The sequence below is a fragment of the Urocitellus parryii genome, chromosome 9 (genome assembly GCF_045843805.1).
Source record: "Urocitellus parryii isolate mUroPar1 chromosome 9, mUroPar1.hap1, whole genome shotgun sequence".
In the NCBI taxonomy this organism is placed as follows: Eukaryota; Metazoa; Chordata; class Mammalia; order Rodentia; family Sciuridae; genus Urocitellus; species Urocitellus parryii.
Genome location: NC_135539.1, coordinates 117,974,867 through 117,994,078, shown reverse-complemented (window position 1 = coordinate 117,994,078; position 19,212 = coordinate 117,974,867). Strand labels below are relative to the sequence as shown.

Sequence of the window (19,212 nt, the reverse complement as noted above, 5' to 3'; positions counted from 1 at the left end):
TGATGATGCTACAAAAATGATTAATAGGGAAGAATAAAATGCACCAGGGCTTGGAACATTTAGGAATATTAGTATGTGGAAGAAAAAAAGAAGATATAATTGAGTAAATGAAAATAAGTTTTGAAAATTTTGAAGAACAATTTTGAAAGCAATAATGGTAGGAGCTTTTAACATCACACAGGTTAACATATTGTTCTGAATGTAATAAATCTAGCAAATATGAGGCTTAGCAGCTTTTGCTTGACCCATTCAAAGACAAAAATGATCAAATTCTTCTTTGGATAACATAGAATCTGAATGAATAGGACAAAATTTTGGAATGATTCAATGTAGCTAAACTGATGTGTACTCATGAATGTGGAAGTGGGATGGATGGCACGATGTTGTTGGAACAAATAATTGAAGTATTCTTTAACCATTCTGCTTTCCCTGGACATCATGCTCTTTAATAAAGAAAAACCTAATGACTGAAGTTTCTCTAGCATGGGGGCTATCAAGAAGAGAAGCCTTCTGGTTCTAGCAAGATGGAAGAATAATGTATTTTGAAATTCTCCTATCACAAACATTCCTAAATTATGAAAATAATTTTGAACAGGGAACTTGAAATAAAGAGTAAGTGCCTCTTATCACCTCCTATGCTTGCCTTAAATGATGCAAGGAGAGAGGAACAGCAGATACTGGCCCCATAGGAGTAGATATGCTATCTCAGGACCAGTTGAAATGAGGGTTAGAATTAGGTCTGCATGTTCTGTTGGAGCTAGAATAAAGTTTACCATCAGCACCAAAAGACAAGGAAACTTGTCTTTGCCTGGGATTTTGAGAAAAAGGGAGGAATTCTTCTTAGAAATTACCACTGTCAGTACCAGGAAATAAAACCAGAGGTGATGAAATAGAAAATTTTATGAATGAAACCGCCAATTAGATACAAAGGAAAGAAAATTTGTGATGTAGGAGACAAAACTGGACAAAGTATCCAGACTGAAGACAGAGATACTTAGAGGAAGAAAAAATAAAAAATGAGACACAGAGGGCAGGGATGGTAGAAAAAGAAATTTTACCATATGTCTCAGGCAGTTGCAGTTAGAATGAATTAAAAGAATATGAAAGAAATGATTGCTGAAAACTCATTAGTTCCATTTTTTTAGAATTAGTAAACAATGGAAATACTAATACTAATGGAAGCTCAATAAGAACAGAGAAAGATAAAATGGGGAGAAAAAACTGCAATAAAAACATTAAAGTGAAATAAAAGGAACCAAAGATGAAGAAAAATAATCTTAAAATAACCAGAGGGAAAGATGAATTATCTGCCTGCAAAGAAAAATTAACCCAATATTAGATTCCCAACAGCAACAAAGGAATTCATTAAAAAGGTCTGCCTTCAAAGTGCTGAGACAAAAATAACTTTTGGTCTAGATTTCTATACATTGCTAAATATGAATTCAAGAGTAAGAGCAAAGTAAAGACATTTTCAGACTAAAATAGTTTCCCGTGCATAATCCTCTATTAAGAACTTCTAAAGGCTGTGCTTTAGGACAAAAGTTATTTAGTATCATGTAAGAATAAAGTTTAGCAAAGAAATGAGAAAATATGTGTGCAAACTAAATAAGTAATATTTCATATAGAGTAATAATGTTGATAAAGCTGTACAAAAATCAGGAAGACCATATACAAAAAAAAAGGACTAAACTCAGTATAATTTAAAAGAATGTCATACCGTATGGAAAAATATATATCCAGAAAATCTAATTAGATGCAGTGCAAGGGAAATACCTAAAAGACACACAGAGGCTTATTATATCTTCCATATTACATGATCAAGTTTGTAATGTCTCATAAATATCGGTGCTCTTGGTTTGTTGATTGTAGAAACTGTATTTATCTAATAGCTGGTGAATATTCATATTACTAAGATCTTCTGTGTATTGGCCTATTTTTCTTTCTTGGAGTAGTTAAAATCTCTAGCTACTTACCTGAACAGTTTTGTCAGCTGTCACTCTGTTTGGATGCTGTGTATACAGGTATCTATAGGTAGGTATATATTCATCATGGTCTATCTGTCATCTTGCTCCAGGAACTACTTAATGGTCTCTGCCCTTAGGCTAGCTTTGTCTTGAATTCTATTTCTTAAGCTATTAAGATTGCTACTCTAGCTTTCTCTCATGTTCTATATACCTAGTATATTTTTTCCAGTCTTTTATTTTCAATTTTGTATGCTTTGAGTAGTGTCCCAAGTAGACAAAATATTCACAGGGATAATGATTGCCCAATCCAGTAGGTCTCAGTATCCTTTGACTCTTTTAGTATCCTCCTTCCACACACATAGATTGTGACTTCTTCCCTATTTGGGGCTTTTGGCATCTTTTTAAATTTTTTCATTTCCGTGCTTCCTATGCCTTTTTAATCTCAATTTTATTTTTCCTTCATCAAAATACAATACACATTTTGAGTACGAAAATGGCTCCTCTAGCTCTCATATCAAACTCTATATTCTAAGTAATAGGAAGAAATCAAAGAGAAGGGAAAGGCAGGTTCCATGCCTTTAAAAGGAATGACCTGAGAGTTGCACACTCTACTTCCACTAATATCCCCTGGCCAGAAATTAGTAGCATCTTGAGCTGGCCACACCTAGCTCAAGAAATGAGTATCATTAACACTGGTGGGGTTTTTTGTTTTTGTTTGTTTGTTTGTTTGTTTTGTTTTGTTTTACTTATGAACAAAGACTTATAGACAGGTGCAAAGCTTCAATCCTCCTTTGCAAGCCAGAACTCATTTAGTGTGAGTTTAGATACATATAAGAAGGAATATAAGACCTAAGGCAGCTTAAAGAGATGCCATTTCAATAACTAACAAGTTGTTTAAAAAAAAAAAAAAAAACAGGTCATGAGAGAAATCCCAACATTCCAGTTTTCATATCATGATAGAAAATGGACTTTGTAAGAGAATAAAAGAAAGAAAAACATGAAGCCAGGCATGGTGGTGCATGCCTGTAATCCCAGCAGCTCGGGAGGTTGAGACAGGAGGATCACGAGTTCAAGGCCAACCTCAAGCAAAAGGGAGGCACTAAGCACCTCAGTGAGACCCTGAATCTAAATAAAATACAAAATAGGGCTGGGGATGTGGCTCCGTGGTCAAGTGCTCCTGAGTGCAATCCTGGGGAAAGAAGGAAGGAAGGAAAGAAGGAGGGAGGGAGGGAGGAAGGAAGGAAGGAAGGAAGGAAGGAAGGAAGGAAGGAAGGAAGGAAGGAAGGAAGAAGCATCTTTCATCCCAGTGAAATCATCTTATTTTTCAATGGAGAAAGGAGAAAAGAGATGTTGACTCAACCACTTGTGCTTCCTGTCATACCACATCCACTATATCATATGGACATCCATTCCCTCCTCAGGGAAGACAATCCTAGACACCCATTCAGTTATAAATCCAACTAAAAGCCCACGATTTCTAGATAATATACAGTCTTTCCCAGCAGACCCAAATATGATGTTTCACAATCCTGCAACCTAGAAACCAAACAAAAGAAATCTGTCCCTTCTTTCATTTCCAATATATAATGCTAGAAAAATGAGCAAGGTCACCAAAATAGAATTTTTTTTCTTTTAAGGAATGGTACCAAGAGCGTGGTTGCGGGTCCATAGCAGTTTTCAAATGCTAAAAGGCAGGAGTTCCACACTCCCTGACCTGACCACAAATTCTTTGGTTAGCTATATGGTGCTGGTCTCCTGGAAGGATCCCTCTACCCAAAATCTATCATGATCCCTAGATTTCCTCTGAGGATTTGGGGGTTTACTATGTTCCATGATCACATCTGATGTGGGCATTGTCTGGTATATTCTTGTTAGGGGCTGTTCGGATTTTGCAGCCCACTAAATGCTAGTGCAGGACTAATATTGGGTTTTCATCAGCAATTAGGCAGAAAACAACCATAGATTTTGCAAGCTAGGTTGTTGTTTCTTTGAAAATACAATTTCCTGAAACATTTAGTAGTTTTTAGTCAACTTGTTTCCATGAGTTCCGTATGCAAGGATCTATAGACAAAACTTTTGTCTAGACTTAAAAATCAGTCTCTTGTTTAGTGACCTCTAGACCCTGCCCATATCCTCCTTGCAGTTCAATGGCTGTTTCCTTGAAGTCACGTAAAACAACTGTGACAGTAGTAAGACAACAGTAGATGGTCCTTGTCAATTGGAGTGGCTGAATTGTCTGGCCTAGAAATCTTAATGGGAAGTGACTTTTTAAAATAAAATAAGAAGTTACCGAAACTTATTGGCCTCCTGTATTTCTAGCTCTATATTGTTGAAAATTTCATCTTTTAGTTCTTCTTCCAAAGACAAGCTTTTCAACATGAGTTTTTGTATGGCAAAATAAACTGAGTCTTTGTACGTCTGAAATAATGTCATCACACTAAATGAAAATTTGTTTAGATTTAAAATAAGAACAATATAGGATTTCTTTTTCTTTCCTTTATGGCTTTAAAAATATTACTCCTTTTTCTTCTTCCCTCCAATGTCATTGCTGAGAAACTTCAAGTTAATGTTTTGTTCATTTGTTCATGATCAGCTCTTTCACTTTAGAGTTTAATAGAAATGTCTCAAGGCAATTAATATTTTTGAATTTCATTGTAATGTGGCTAACTTGGGGTTTCTCATTTAACCTCTTAAACACTTTACATGCTCTAAAGACAAAAGCCATACATCTTTTATTTTTATTTCTCTTTTTTGTGTATGAACTTATAAAAATAGAAGTATGACATTTATAACATAAAGCATACAATTTTATGTGTTCAGGATATACTCACTAACCACCACCCACATCAAGATATAGAATATTCCAAATACCCCAGAAGACTAACATTTTAAAATTCTTTATTTATTATTTGCATATTTTGAATTTTTAAAGTCTATCATCATTTTATTAGCTTTGCCTGTTACCTGTCTATATCAATAGAATCATACAATGTATGGTCTTTGGGGTCTTTTTACATTTTGATTATATTATGTTTGGGAGATAAATTGATCTTCTGAGGGGAAAAGTAGTTCATTGTTTTTCTTGCTGTTTAGCTCTACATTTTATAAATACATCACAATTTATTATGGTTTCTCTTTTGATAAATATTTTGGTGGTTTGGAACTATTATAAATACCACTCTAAGCATTTTTTTATCATGTCTGCTAATGTACACATACGTACACTTTGGTTGAGAAAAATCTCAGAGTGAAATTTCTGGGTTATGGGTTGTGCATATGATCATTTTTAGTAGATATCATCAATTTACCAAAGTCATTGTTTACACTTGGACTCCCTCCAACCATGTGTAAGAATTCAGTTATAGCAAGATATTGATATCTGCTAATTCTGCATAGCGGATTCATAGATGTCTATTACTATACAATTTTATTTATTTTAATTTTTGTTGATTCTTTTTAGTTATAATAACAACAGAATTTATTTTGACATAACTATAGAAGCATGGAATGTAATTTGTTCTAACTCAGGCCAGTACTTTCCTTTCCCCTCCCTTCCTCCCACCCCCATTCCCTTCCCCTACTCCACTGATCTTTCTGCGATTTACTTACAAATTTTTCTTTTTCAAATTAGTGTCTTGTGTATGTACAAGATGGTGAGATTCACTGTGGTACATTCATATATGTACATAGGAGAGTTAGGTCAGGTCATTCCATTGCCTTTCCCTAACTTATCCCCCTTCCCTTCTCTTCATTTCCTTTGTCGACTCCACTAATCTTTCTTCTATTCCTTTTTTTAACTCTCTCCCACCTCATTTTGTATTAGTTTCATCATATCAGAGAAAACATTCAACCTTTGATGTGGGGGGACTGGCTTATTTAATTTAGCCTGATAATCACCAGTTCCATCCATCCACAGGCAAATGCCATAAAGTCATTCTTTATGATTGAATAATACTGCATTGTATACATGTACCACATTTTCTTCATACATTCATCTGTTGAAGGGCAACCGGGTTGGTTCCATATCTTACCTATTGTGAATTGTGATTCCACAAACATTGATGTAGCTGCATCACTGTAGTGTGCTGATTTTAAATCCTTTGGGTATATATGGAGGAGTGGGACAGCTGGATCAAATGGTGGTTCCATTTCTAGTTTTTTGAGGAATCACCATTCTGTTTTCCAAAGTGGTTGCACCTATTTGCACATCAACAATGCATAAGTGTACACTTTTCCCCACCTCCTCATCCACATTTACTGTTATTTATATTCTTGATAATTGCCATTCTGACCTGAGTAAGATGAAAACTCAGGGTAGTTTTAATTTGTGTTTCTCTAATTGCTAGCAATATTGAATATCTTTTCATATATTGTTGACCAATCTTATTTCTTCTTTTGAGAAGTATCTATTTGGTTCCTTTGCCCATTTTTTTTTTTTTTGGTGTTAAGTTTCCCGAGTTATTTGAATATCCTAAGTATCAATGCCCTATCTGAGGACTAGGTGGCAAAGTTTTCTCCCATTCTGTCTGCTCTCTCTGCACATTCTTGATTGTTTCCTTTCCTGTGAAGAAGCTTTTTAAATTGATGCCATTCCATTTATTGATTTTTTATTGTACTTCTGGCACTTTAGGTGTCTTACTGAGGAAGTCAGTTCCTGAGTCAACGTGTTGGAGTACTGGGTTTTCTTCTAGCAGGTACAGAGTTTCTGATCTAATTCCAGAGTTGGTTTGATCCACTTTGAGTTTAGCTTTGAGAATGAGATAAAGGGGTTAAATTTCATTCAACTACATATGAATTTCAAATTTTCCCGATACCATTTGTTAAAAAGGCTATCTTTTCTTCAACATGTTTTTGGCACCTTGATATATAGTATGAGATAATTATATTTATGTGGGTTTTTCTCTGTATCTTCTATTCCATTGTTATTCATGCCTGTTTTGGTGCCAATACCATGCTGTTTTTGTTACTATAGTTCCATAGTATCATTTGAGGTCCAGTATTGTAATGCCTCTTACTTCGATTTTCTAAGGATTCCTTTGGCTATTCTGGGTCTCTTATTTTTCCAAATTAATTTCATGACTACTTTTTCGGTTTTCTGTGAAGAACATCATTGGAATTTTGATGGGAATTGCATTATCTCTGTATAGCACTTTTGGTAGAATGGCCATTTTGACAATATTAATTCTGCCTATCAAGAACATGAGATGTCTTTCCATCTTCTAAGTCTTCTTCACTTTTTCTTTATTGTTCTATAGTTTTCATTGTAGAGATCTTTTACCTCTTTTTTTTTAGATTGATTCCTAAGGTTTGTTTGTTTGGTTTGGTTTCTTGAGGTTAATGTGAATGGGATAGTTTCCTAATTTCTTTTCAACAGATTCATCATTGGAATATAAAAACGTGATAGATTTATGGGTGTTGATTTTGTATCCTGTTACTTTGCTAAATTCATTCATAAGCTCTAGATGTCTTCTGGTGAAGTTTTGGGGGATTCTTCTAAATACAGGATCATGTTGTCAACAAACAGAGATAATCTGATCTCTTCATTTTCTATTTGTATCCCTTTAATTTCCTTCTCTTGCCTAATTGCTCTGGCTAGAATTTCAAAGCCTATATTGAATAGAAATGGTGAAAATGGGCTCCTTGTGTTGGAAGAAATGCTCTTACTCAGAATAATGTTGGCTTTGAGTTTGTCACATACAGCTTTTACAACATTGAGGGAAGTTCCTTCTATCATTTGTTTTTCTAGTGTTTTAGATATGAATGGGTGCTATACTTTGTCAAATGCTTTTTTTGTATCTATTAAAAATTTCTGTGATTCTTGTCTTTAAGTTTGTTGATGTGATGGATTATATTTATTGATTTCCATATATTTAACCAACCTTGCAACCCTGGGATGAAACCCACTTGATCATGGTGTATTACCTTTTTAATATTTTATGTGGTTTGCCAGTATTTTATTAAGAATTTTTGCATCTTTGTTCATCAAGGATATCGGCCTGAGTTTTCTTTCCTTGATGAGTCTTTGTCTGGTTTTGGAATCAGGGTGATACTGGCTTCATAGAATGAGTTTGGCAGAGTTTCTTCCTTTTCTATTTCATGGAATACGTTGAGGAAGATTAATATTAGTTCTTTTTTAAGAGTCTGGTAGAACTCAGCTGAGAATCCATCCAGTCCTGGGCTTTTCTTTGTTGAAAGTCTTTTGATAGCTGCTTCAATTTCATTATATGAAATTGATCTATTTAAGTTTTCTGTATCCTCCTGCTTCAATTTGGGTAGGTCATATGTCCCTAAGAATTTGTCCCTATCTTCAAGATTTTCTAGCTTATTGGAGTATAAATTTTTAAAATAGTTTATAATGATTCCCTGGGTTTCAGTAGTGTTAATGATGATATTATCTACCTCAGATTTTAATAATTTGAATTCTTCCCTCTTTATCTGGTATGAGGATAGTAACCTCTGCTTATTTATGAGATCCATGTGAATGGTGTTTTTTTCCCATCCTTTCACCTTCAGTCTGAATGTCTTTGCCCTTGAGGTGAATCTCCTGCAGACAGCATATTGTTAGGTCTTATTTTTTAATCCAATCTGCCAACCAATGTATTTTGATTGAAGAGTTTAGACCATTTATAGTCAATGTTATTATAAAGTGAGGCTTTTATTTCCTGCCATTTTGATTTATTTCTAGTGTTTAAATTAGATTTAATTCTCCTTTAATTAACTACTTTTCTTGTGTACTTCCTCCCTATGCTGGTTGTCATTTTTATTTTTCATTTCCTCTTCACAAAATATTTAATTAATGTTTTTTTAGTGCAGGTTTTCTTGATATAAAGTCTTTAAGCTTTTGTTTACCATGAAAGGTTTTTATTTAATCTTCAATCTTGAAGCTTAATTTTGCTGGGTATAGTTTTCTCTGTTGACATCCATTTTCTTTCAGAGTTTGGTATATATTATTCCAAGCCCTACTAGCTTTTAGAGTCTGGGCTGAGAAATCAGTTGATTTCTAGATTGGTTTACCTCATGTGACCAGATGTTTTTCTCTTGCAGCTTTTAAGATTCTATCCTTATTCTGTATGTTAATCATTTTGAGAATAATGTGTCCTGTAGTATATCTGTTCTGATTTTGTATATTTGGAGTCCTGTTTGCCTCCTGTAGTTGAATTTTCAATTCATTCTTTTTTTAATATTTATTTTTTAGTTGTATTTGGACATGATACCTTTATTTTACTTATTTATTTTTATGTGGTGCTGAGGATCAAACCCAGGGCCTCACGTGTGCTAGGTGAGTGCTCTACTGCTGAGCCACAACCCCAGCCCCTCCATTTCATTCTTAAAGTTTGAAATTTTTCTGATATTTATTAAAAAGATCGTGCTTTCCTTTAATTTGTGTTTCAGAGACTTCTGAAATGAATCTTAAATTTGGCCTTTTAATGTTATTCTAGATTCCTTGACTATTCTATTCATGGTCTCTTAACAACTTTTCTCTATGACCAACTTTATTTTCAAGATTATATACTTTGTCTTCAAGGCCTGAAAATCTATCTTCAAAGTGATCTAAACTATTGGCGATGCTTTCCGTTGAATCTTAAATTTGGTTTATTGATTCCTACATTTCTAGGATTTCCATTTGGTTCTTTTTCAGAATCTCTCTTTATTGAAGTTATCTTTCACTTGCTGTATTTTCTCTCTGATTTCAACCATTACAACATTTTTAGCTCATAGAACAATTTAACTATGAACTTTATATATTCCTTCTGTGCATTTCCTCCACAGTGGTGTCAATGACATCTGTTGTTGAAGCATTATGGGTTGTTTAGGATGGTTTGTTCCCTTGCTTTTACATGTTGTCTGTATGTCTACCCATCTGTTGGTATAGTTCTGACTTCCTTTAAGTGAAGGACTACTTTGTGAGCTTCTTTTTCTTAAGAGCCCTGGGTTAGGTGAATATCCAGATAATAATATTTTAATTCAATGTGTGACCGACCTCTGTTGATCCCAGTCTCAGCACCACTTTAAGAGATGCCACTGAGCCCTCTTTAGTATAATCACTTCTGAGTCAAGATCATTCTATTCAACCTTACAAGAAAAAAAAAAAAAACTTGTTACAGTTTTCTCTGTAATTCCTCAAATTCAGGCATAAACCCTATAATAAAGTTCTGGAACAGGTCAAAAAAAAATAGTTGTTAAATTTAGTAAACTTACTATACACTTAAGGGAGGGCAAAAGAGGGGAAGAAAGATTGGACAAATAGCAGAGAAAGAGAGAGAGAGAGAGAGAGAGAGAAGAAGAAGAAGAAGGAGAAGGAGAAGGAGAAGGAGAAGGAGAAGGAGAAGGAGAAGGAGAAGAAGAAGAAGAAGAAGAAGAAGAAGAAGAAGAAGAAGAAGAAGAAGAATTTATAAAAGGTAATTTACACCAAGGTAGAAAGGGGAAATAGATGAATGGGTGTTCTTTGAGGTAGAAGTCGATAATGAAAGAGAATAAATAGGGGGTAAGTGAAGTAGGTATAAACTAGAACTAGGAAAACAAAGATATGGAGGTTGATTCCAATTAATTCTTTAACCACTTAGATGAAATACATTTCAAGGGTTGAAGGTATAATGTTGGCTATGAGTTAACAATTATCCTTCAAGTTAAGGAGCTATTTATATGATCAAAGTTGACCTTAGAGTTGTTTATATTATATCATGTCAAGGTGAAGAAAATTTTTGTTTAGTCTTGGTTTGTATTTCACTGGGGTTTAGATATTTAGCAGATGTCCATCACTCTTTGTCTGAGGATCTCTCCCAAGTTGGAGGGGCACAGGAGCCAATTATTTAGTTGCTTTGTACCTCCTACCAACGGCTTCTGGCCTGTCAGCTGACTGCTCAGAAGGTGCATTTTTGTGGCTTGGCTGTTTATATTGTGTGTGGTAGTTTAGGAAGCAGACTGTGGAGTGCTTCTGTGTTTGCTGTGGGTCACCTGGCCTCTACTGGATCCTTTTCAAAGTAGTGAAGATCCTGGTGCCTGCCTGTGAGCACAGAAACTCTGGTTGTGGTTTTTCAGCAGATGATCTGGTTGACACTGCTCTTGGAGGTACTGTAGTGAGGGGTCTCTGGTGGTTCACTTAAACTCTAGTCTCTACTGCCCCAGGTTATGAATGGTGGACATTGATTCCCTCTGCTTATTAAGTCTAATGTAAGGTCCTGCAAGTGTCCAAACAATGCCCTGCCATTTGCCAGTTGTGATCACCTGTTAAGGCTGGTATCAGTCCCTTTTTCCTGCATAGCTTCTAGCAATTTCCCCCGGGTCTTTATATCATTGAATATTCAGGCAGCTTCCCTCTAGTACTGGAAATCCTGGGGACTGTCCTTAGGCTTCCTATAGTGCCTCCCCCTAGTGTCAGTGGTCAGGACCTTGTGACTCTGCTGTCCTTTGTTTGGAGCCAAAGCTTTGTTGTTGTCTGAGTCAAGCAAGTCAACAAATGCAGTGCAGTGCTTCCCACCCACCCTTGCCTCGGTCTCAGAGCTGAGCAAGGTCAGGTGCACTTCCCCAGCACAGTCCCTACAAGCCCATTCCCCTTGTTCACAGGAAGGGGGTTTCAGTGATTTATGGCTAGGAGTGATCCTTGTAGAAGTTCTCTCTAGCTGGATTCTTGAGAGGTTCATTTCAGAGGACTTCCCCTTGGCTTAATTTGCAGCTGTCTGGGTGTGGGAAGATGCCACGCTGATTTAAGGGGGTGACTGGTCTGCTGAGGGCTCCACAAGATGGCTGTGGATCCCCAACTCAGTTCTCTTTTTACAATTTGGTTTTAAGCTGTTTGCGCTTTAAATTTTGTCTCTCTTTCCAACAGTTTTTAAGTGGATGAGCTTAAGAGAATGTCCATTCCCCGCTTTGCCCCTTCCCTTGGGTTCAGGATCTGGTAAGATACTTTCCAGTCTCTCCAGGTCTCAGATAATGGCATATTGAATGTAAGGGCTTTTATTTTGTCCCCCACCTCTCAATGCTGCTTTTCCTCTGCTGCCTCCTTTCTGTGTTATGAGGAGATTGGGACTCAATACCTAACTTGCCATCTTCCCAAAAACCTCTTTGCAATTTTTTTTTTAATATGTGAAAATATAAAAACTAAAAGCAATTTCAAGAAGAACAAAGAAGATCCCTCAACATCCTACCGAAGCCAGAAACAAAGACAGGCAGTCAGTGTAGATAGGTAAATTGGGTCAGATCAGATCAAGGAGGCCAATTTGGGTCCAGGAAGTTGGAGACGGCCCCTGAGGAACTGAAATGTTAATCCCTTCAGAGCCTTTCCTCCACTCTGTTCAAGATCACCTGCCCCTGCTCCAACCTGTTACGAAGGTAACCTGTCCCAGGAATTGTCCTTCCCTACCGGGAGTTGTGAAAGTTGTTAACTAATGTGCCCTGGACCCCCCCTTTCCAGCCTAGAACCTCCACCGTGGCCGCTCCTGTCAATCTGCTTCTCACCTTTTGGCCATCCCACCTGGGCCTAGTCGTGTACACAGGAAGGAGAGAGAGAAGGGAGAAGAGAGCAGGAGAACAAAGGAAATTTAGAATGTATTAAAGGAGGTAGACCCTCCTCACTTCTTGAGATCCCAGAATACCAGGTAAGGCCCCCTACTCCCTCTCAGAAGAAGTCTATATTACCCCCTTTTAAAATAAACTCTGCTTTACATGCTTGCCTCAGCGTGCTTCTCTGATGTCATACTTCACAGGTGAGGAAGTAGAACTTGTCACCCATAACCCATGGTATCACCACCATTATCTCAAAGACAAAAACTTTTGCAGGAGGCCAAAGAGAAAAACCAAAGGCTTCTGGGAGCAAGGGATAAACATGGAGTCCAGATCCCTTGCAGGGAGAGTAAGTGAAGATTCAAAGGAAAGGATGTTTTTCTAACCCACTGAACCCTCATTGAGAGGCCACCAGGGGTTGTCGTAAGGAGCCAAGGAAAAGAGGTAAAGAGTACAATAAGGAGTCAATGAAACTTCTATCTAAATCCATGTTCCTGTGACCTTGAGAAGAAATGCTTTTGCCTCACAGCTGCAGCAAAGCTCCTTTTGTGGATATTGGTCTCATAGTAAACTTATTTATAATATATTTTATATTCTTCTAAGAGCAGAAAATATACCCCAGTGTTTACACCTAAGTCAGCACTTCTGGGGTAAACCCTTGGAATGTGTTCCATAAACCAGCTCCCTTGATGACAATGGTGTGTGGCCAAGTTTTGGAAACAATAATATGTAATTCTTTATATCACTGAGTTGGCCCATAGACTTACATAATTGAAAGTCACTAAACCATAGATATTCCTGGCTCTTTCTTACATGTGAAGAAAAGTTCGTTCAGGGGTATGGGTTCATCTGGAGTTTGAAAACAAGAGTGGTTTTCCCATATCTACAGTGATCAGACTCTGTGGTATTTGTTTCCAACTTGATAATAATGAACAGGCTCCATTGTCCTGCCCACCAGGAGGCGTTGCTAAGAACCTTTTACTAGAGAGCGTGAGGTTCAGAAAGCTACACTGAGGGGCTGCATCTTTCAGACAGTTTTGTTTTTACTTGACTACTTTAGGGTGCTTTCCTGAAAAGCGGAAGAGGTCCTTGAATTTTTTAAAAATGACTCTAACACTGAAATGGCTGATTTGTTAAAGTTAGGTACACATTGTTTAAAGTTTCAGAGCATGTAAATCTAGTACTATAAACATTTTCTTGGCATTCCAAAGGTGAGCATTTTGTTCCATGCATTCTCTGTTAGGAAATTATTCTCTTTGAGATGAAATCACTTTTGTTTTTTCTCAAATCCAACCACAATTTCCCTTCCTCCCTTAACTACAGTAGTTCCCCCGCTTTCATCTATTTTTTTTTTAAAGATTTAGAAACTCCTTTTTATTGTGCAAGACAACAGGCTTAGAAACATATAACACTTGATGTGCACCTTCTTCATGCCAGATATTGTGTTACAACCTGGGCACTTTGATGTATAGCACAGGATTTCTTCTTAGCAAAAGTTGGGAGTGGCAAAGGTCAGAATCCATATTTTACCTGGCCAAACTTATGTAGCTCGGGTGTGAGAGAAGAAGGATTCCTAGGCAGTCTTAGGATGTTGTATCTCCAGCTCTTTTTACGATGGGAATGGTCTTCTAATTCTGTTCTGTGGATACTTGGTATTCCAAAACCATGTTTCAGGGAATCTGCAAATGTTAGATACAGATTTCATTTTTAACAGCTATAAATTAAACTTTAACATAATTAGGAAGACCCATCCATCAATTTGTACAGTAGTTTCATTCATTTTTGTAGTCTACTTAAGGTAAAACTTTTCTATCAGCTCTGTGAATTCATTTAAACATTTCTAAATGTGCTGATAATTAGAAAAATGTTTGTGGTACTAGTATTTTGTTAAATTCAAACATGATAATGCTTCTATAAATTCCACAAGCAGGACACGTACATTATATTCAACTAAATGCCAAGCAACACTGAGAAACATCTGTTAGACGCATTAACCTATCATAATATATATATATATTCTATTGTGAAAAGAGTAAATATTGTAGTAATTATATAATATTACAAAATAGAGGTGCCTGTGGTCAATTTCATATTCTAAATATCTTTTATTAAAAGAATTCAATTCATTGTTAAATATTATTAGATTCTTTTGGAAAATTTTAATTCATTTTTAATAATAAAGTGTCCTCTGTCCTTTTCAATCATTCTGAGATTATAAATTGATTATGAAAATTGTTCTCTGTTGCAACTGTATTTCTGTATGATTTGTGACTTTCTTGTTTCAGTTTATCCAAAACAAAACACAGAAGTCAATTGGATGGCAACACTGAAAGCAGAGTATAGCTGTTATCCTTTGTCCACTCACAAAAACCTTGTTAATTGCTGTTAATTAAATAATTATTATCAATTCTAGCTTCCAAAAAGATATCTGAAAGAAGCAGCATTATTATCTGTTCTATATATAGTGGAGTTTCCATTAGAGCTTTCTCTGAATAAAGAATTCTGCCACTTTAAAAATTGAAAAATTAGTCTGCATACCAAGTGACCATTTGGCAAATGAAACAGTACTCTACCATAAAAGGAAAAAAAAAACTGAGTATTTATTGAATTGCGGTAATTTTTAATTATAACAAGCTGAGGTAAAAATACATTTTACTCTTTTCCATTATTCTCGAAAGCAAAGTCTTGACAGAAATATTATTTTGTTCTCAAAGAGCATTTTGTCTACAGCATCCCTAAGAGAAAGCAGCAAGAAGTTTATTAACGGAAAAGTGAATTTATAATCTTGGACCACCTTTGCCAATAGAGCATTGAATATTTCATTGTTCATTGTGTAATTTTTTCTTAAGGAAGATCCATAATTGCCTATAGGGGTACACTCAAGCACAAAGCAATGAACCCCACTGATGTCTAGATAATTCAGAAATATCTTCTTTTTTCATTAAATATAGAAAAACATTTTCTATTTAAGGAATAATACAAAATCGAATCTTTTCTGAGCTCAGTCTCTCCAGACAAATCTTAATTTCTTTATCTCCCATGTATATATGATAGTTCCTATACAGCCAATCTTTCCACTTGTACTAAATGCTATCCCCCCAAACACACACCAGCCCATCACTGATATAATTCTCCACATATTCTTCTACACCATTAATACTTGCTCTGTACTGTCTTTCTCATCATGATATAAACATTCTTTTTTATTTGTACTATATTTTTAAAAAATTGCTTCCTATGCTAGTTACCACTTAGCATTTCTTTTCATTGAAACTCCTTGGAAGTGCTATTGGTATGTTCATGCTGTCTCTAGTTTCTCTTCTTCATTCCCTCTTAAACCCACCCCATTTGGCCTTGTAATGCTGTTACTCTAATCAGCTATCAATCAGCACCATGTTTCAACATCCAATGGCCCATTCTCATCTCCATTTACTGGATTTGGCAATGGCGTTTGTCATGGCTGACGGACTCTCCTTTCTAAACTTGACTTATAGAACATCATAGTTCCTTGGATTTCTCTTATTTCAATGCTCTGTCCTTCTCAATCTCTATGGGCTAGTACTTCTTCTCTTCCCTTGCCATGTTGGAGTGTTACAGAGATCTCTACTTTGTCTTTTCTCTATAATCACTCCACTCCTTTATGACTTCAAATGCCATCCACGTTCTGGGAACTCCCAACATCCTATCTCCAGCCATGACTTCCACACAAACACCAGATGTCATTCTCTAACTGCCTATCTACAGTCTCCACTTGTTTGTCCAATAAACATCTCAACTCATCAACTTTCAAACCTTCTCCACCTGTAATTTTCCCATTTGTATTGACAGCAATTCCATCCTTTTCAGTGGCTTTCACTAACAATCTTAGCATCTGCCCTTGACTACTGTTTCTTCCTCATTCTACATCCAACACTCAGAAAATTCTGCTGTGCTTACCTTCAAAATATATCCAAAATGCAGCCCCTTCTTACCATGCCTAGTACCATCTCCCTGACCAAAATCACCATCATTCATCTCCTCAGTTGCCACAATGGACTCCTGACTGTTCTCCTTGCTTCTACCCAATGCCACCTTCTCCCTAACCCCACAAATGTGTCTCAGGTAAAGAACTAGAAGGACTGTACTAAAAGGTAAGCCCCATCATGTCCCCCTTACACTACCAAGCCCCATGTGTTCTGGCCCCATGACCCTTGTGCATTCCTTGCTGCCTCTCTTACTCACTCTGCTTCAGACACACTGGCCTCCTTGCTGTTCCTCTAAAGGCCAGGCTTGCTGCTGCTTTAGAGTCCTTGCACTGATATTCACTCTTCCTGAAATGGTCTTCCTCAGCACCAAATCCAAGTCGTTTGTCTAAATGTCACCTTATTGAGGCCATCCCCTAAACACACTATTGAGAACTGCACCCAGTGCGTCACCCTCCCCACCATCCTTGCCTTACCTACTTTTCCTTTTATTCCCTTGTGCTTTGCCACCTTCTAAGATATGCCACATTATGCTCGCTGCTGCTCTTCTCACTAGCTGTAAGCTCCACAAGGGCAGCGATCTTTACTGGATGTTTGGTAATATGTGTTAAGCACCTAAAACAGTACCTGTCTCCTAGTAGATTCTCAATAAATATTTGCTAACAAAATGCTTTTTGTTTTCTGATGCACAATAAAGCTTTGGCCAGCTGTTAACAGTACCGATAACTGGATATCAATACTGTGTAAAAGTATTTGAAATCCTCTCCCCCCCCATGTGTTTTTTTCCGCCTGTGTTTTTATAAACAGCTTTTCTTCCAATCCTACAAGTCCTTTCCATCTATTTAACAATTTTTGATCTATTAAGTTTATTATTTTGAACACATTTGATCAAGATTATGTATGTTTTTTCAATTTTATTCAGTACTTTGAAACTCATTTGTACAAACTGTCATTTTTTAACTCAAAAGCAGTATATAAAAGGAAAATATATTTATATATGTAAGCTTAGAAGATAGGCAGCCCAAGATTTTGCCAATTAAATAGCTGGAAGGAAATAATAATAAGTTATATTTAAATCGTATGTAATTTTTTCAAAAATGATTAAGAATTTCAAGACAATGGTGGCAGACATTTCAAGACAATGATTAAACCAAGCAAGGGGCCCAATAGCACACAGAGAAATGGAACACATGATTATCAGTTTTATCATTTGTAAAAGTTGTAAAAGCTGTGGCATAAAGTTTTAGCATGAACCTGATACATATATTCCAAAGTCACCTTTCACCATAGGTATATACACCTTAATACCTCTTTTCATATTCTACTTTAGGGTCCCACTAACTGCAAGTAATAACAAAACAAGAGCATATGACACTTTGACCGTTTAGCAGATTTGGAAAAGCTTGAATGCTTTCACTTATGAAACTATGGCTGTTGATTCAAGAGGGATAGACAGTTGAAATATATGTACCAAATGTCTGTAAGTAAGATAAATAAAAATAATGCATATAAGTAGAGAAGTACAGTCAGAACTCCACTTGTTTATATAATTAAACAAGATGTTGTGCCCTTCTGCCTTATTTTCTTTATCTATGCAAGTGAGAGGATTCAACTAAAAAGCTGGAAGCCATTTCTTCCATTTAAGAAACTGTATCAAAAAGAGCGAGGACTCAGGGTGTCACAATTAGGTACAACCTCAACAGTTACTCAGGTCTAGGTCCTCAGCTTTTCAGATTCAGAAACCATCTTTTTTTATTAGTGTATTTAAATATGAAATGCAGGGAGATTTATTCAGGCAAACTAAAATTGCAGGTGTCCATTTTATTAACCTAAATGCCTATTATTAAATTACAATGAAAGAAATAATGTCAGATGAGAAGCCTTTGGTCATTTACTCTGATTGTTCCTTCCGGGTGGACCAATTCACTTCAGAGACCAAATTATAGGTCAGACATTTGCTTAATGGGCCCACAGTCAGAATATAGGAGCTAAATTGTCGTCAGTAAAGGATAATTATGTGAGTCTGATTGCTTCTCTTTACTCAGGGAGATATTTTTACCCTGATTATCAATTGACCTTTTGGAATCAAAGGGATATTGGTCCTGTACTAACTTGAACACTCTTTTCTATCTTATACATCCTCTCTTTTTCTTTTAATCGCAGCCCAGAATGCAATCCCTCTATTAATAATTATTTTATCATGCAGTTACCTTTCGATATAGTATATTGAGTCTCTTCAGATGAGTGACATCTCAGACCATAAACTATACTCCAGTCACATTAGTTGAGCTGGGCAACTTAATCAACAAATTTATTAATCATCTTTTAAAGAAAAAAAAACCTTCCTACAGATCTCTTTAAGAATTTCAAAACACACATTGGGATCAGACATATTTAACTTACTTCATAAACAGCTGTAGGCAGGTTAATTAACTTTTCAGCCTGAAAAATCTTCATCTATAAAACAGGAATAACAATCCCTACTTTTTAGCGGGTGTTGAAAGGCTAAATGAGATAATATTTACGAAGTTCAATGTTTGGGCCTAAAGTGAAGACTCAGCAATAAACAGATACAGTTATCAGTAACCTCAAACACACCTTGCTTTCCTCCCAAAGTCAGTCTTCCAAGTTGGCCTTTATATGCTTTTGTCTCAGGTTGAGGGGGGCACATAGACAGCCCCGGATGTCTGGGTTGCACATTTCAGCATTGACTCTCTGTAAGTCAACACATGTACAGAGGCACAAGGCAGGTGAACTTTCAAAGGCAATATCCTCTTCATAAACTT

General features: G+C 36.3%; 1 non-coding gene across 1 annotated transcript; it reads left to right on the top strand.

Moving 5' to 3' along the window:
• Window positions 1–2,686: 2,686 nt before the first annotated feature.
• LOC113191686 (small nucleolar RNA SNORA40) lies at window positions 2,687–2,809 on the top strand. The gene has a single exon (XR_003301924.1). It is a non-coding gene; the product is annotated as a small nucleolar RNA SNORA40 (small nucleolar RNA).
• Window positions 2,810–19,212: the final 16,403 nt, after the last annotated feature.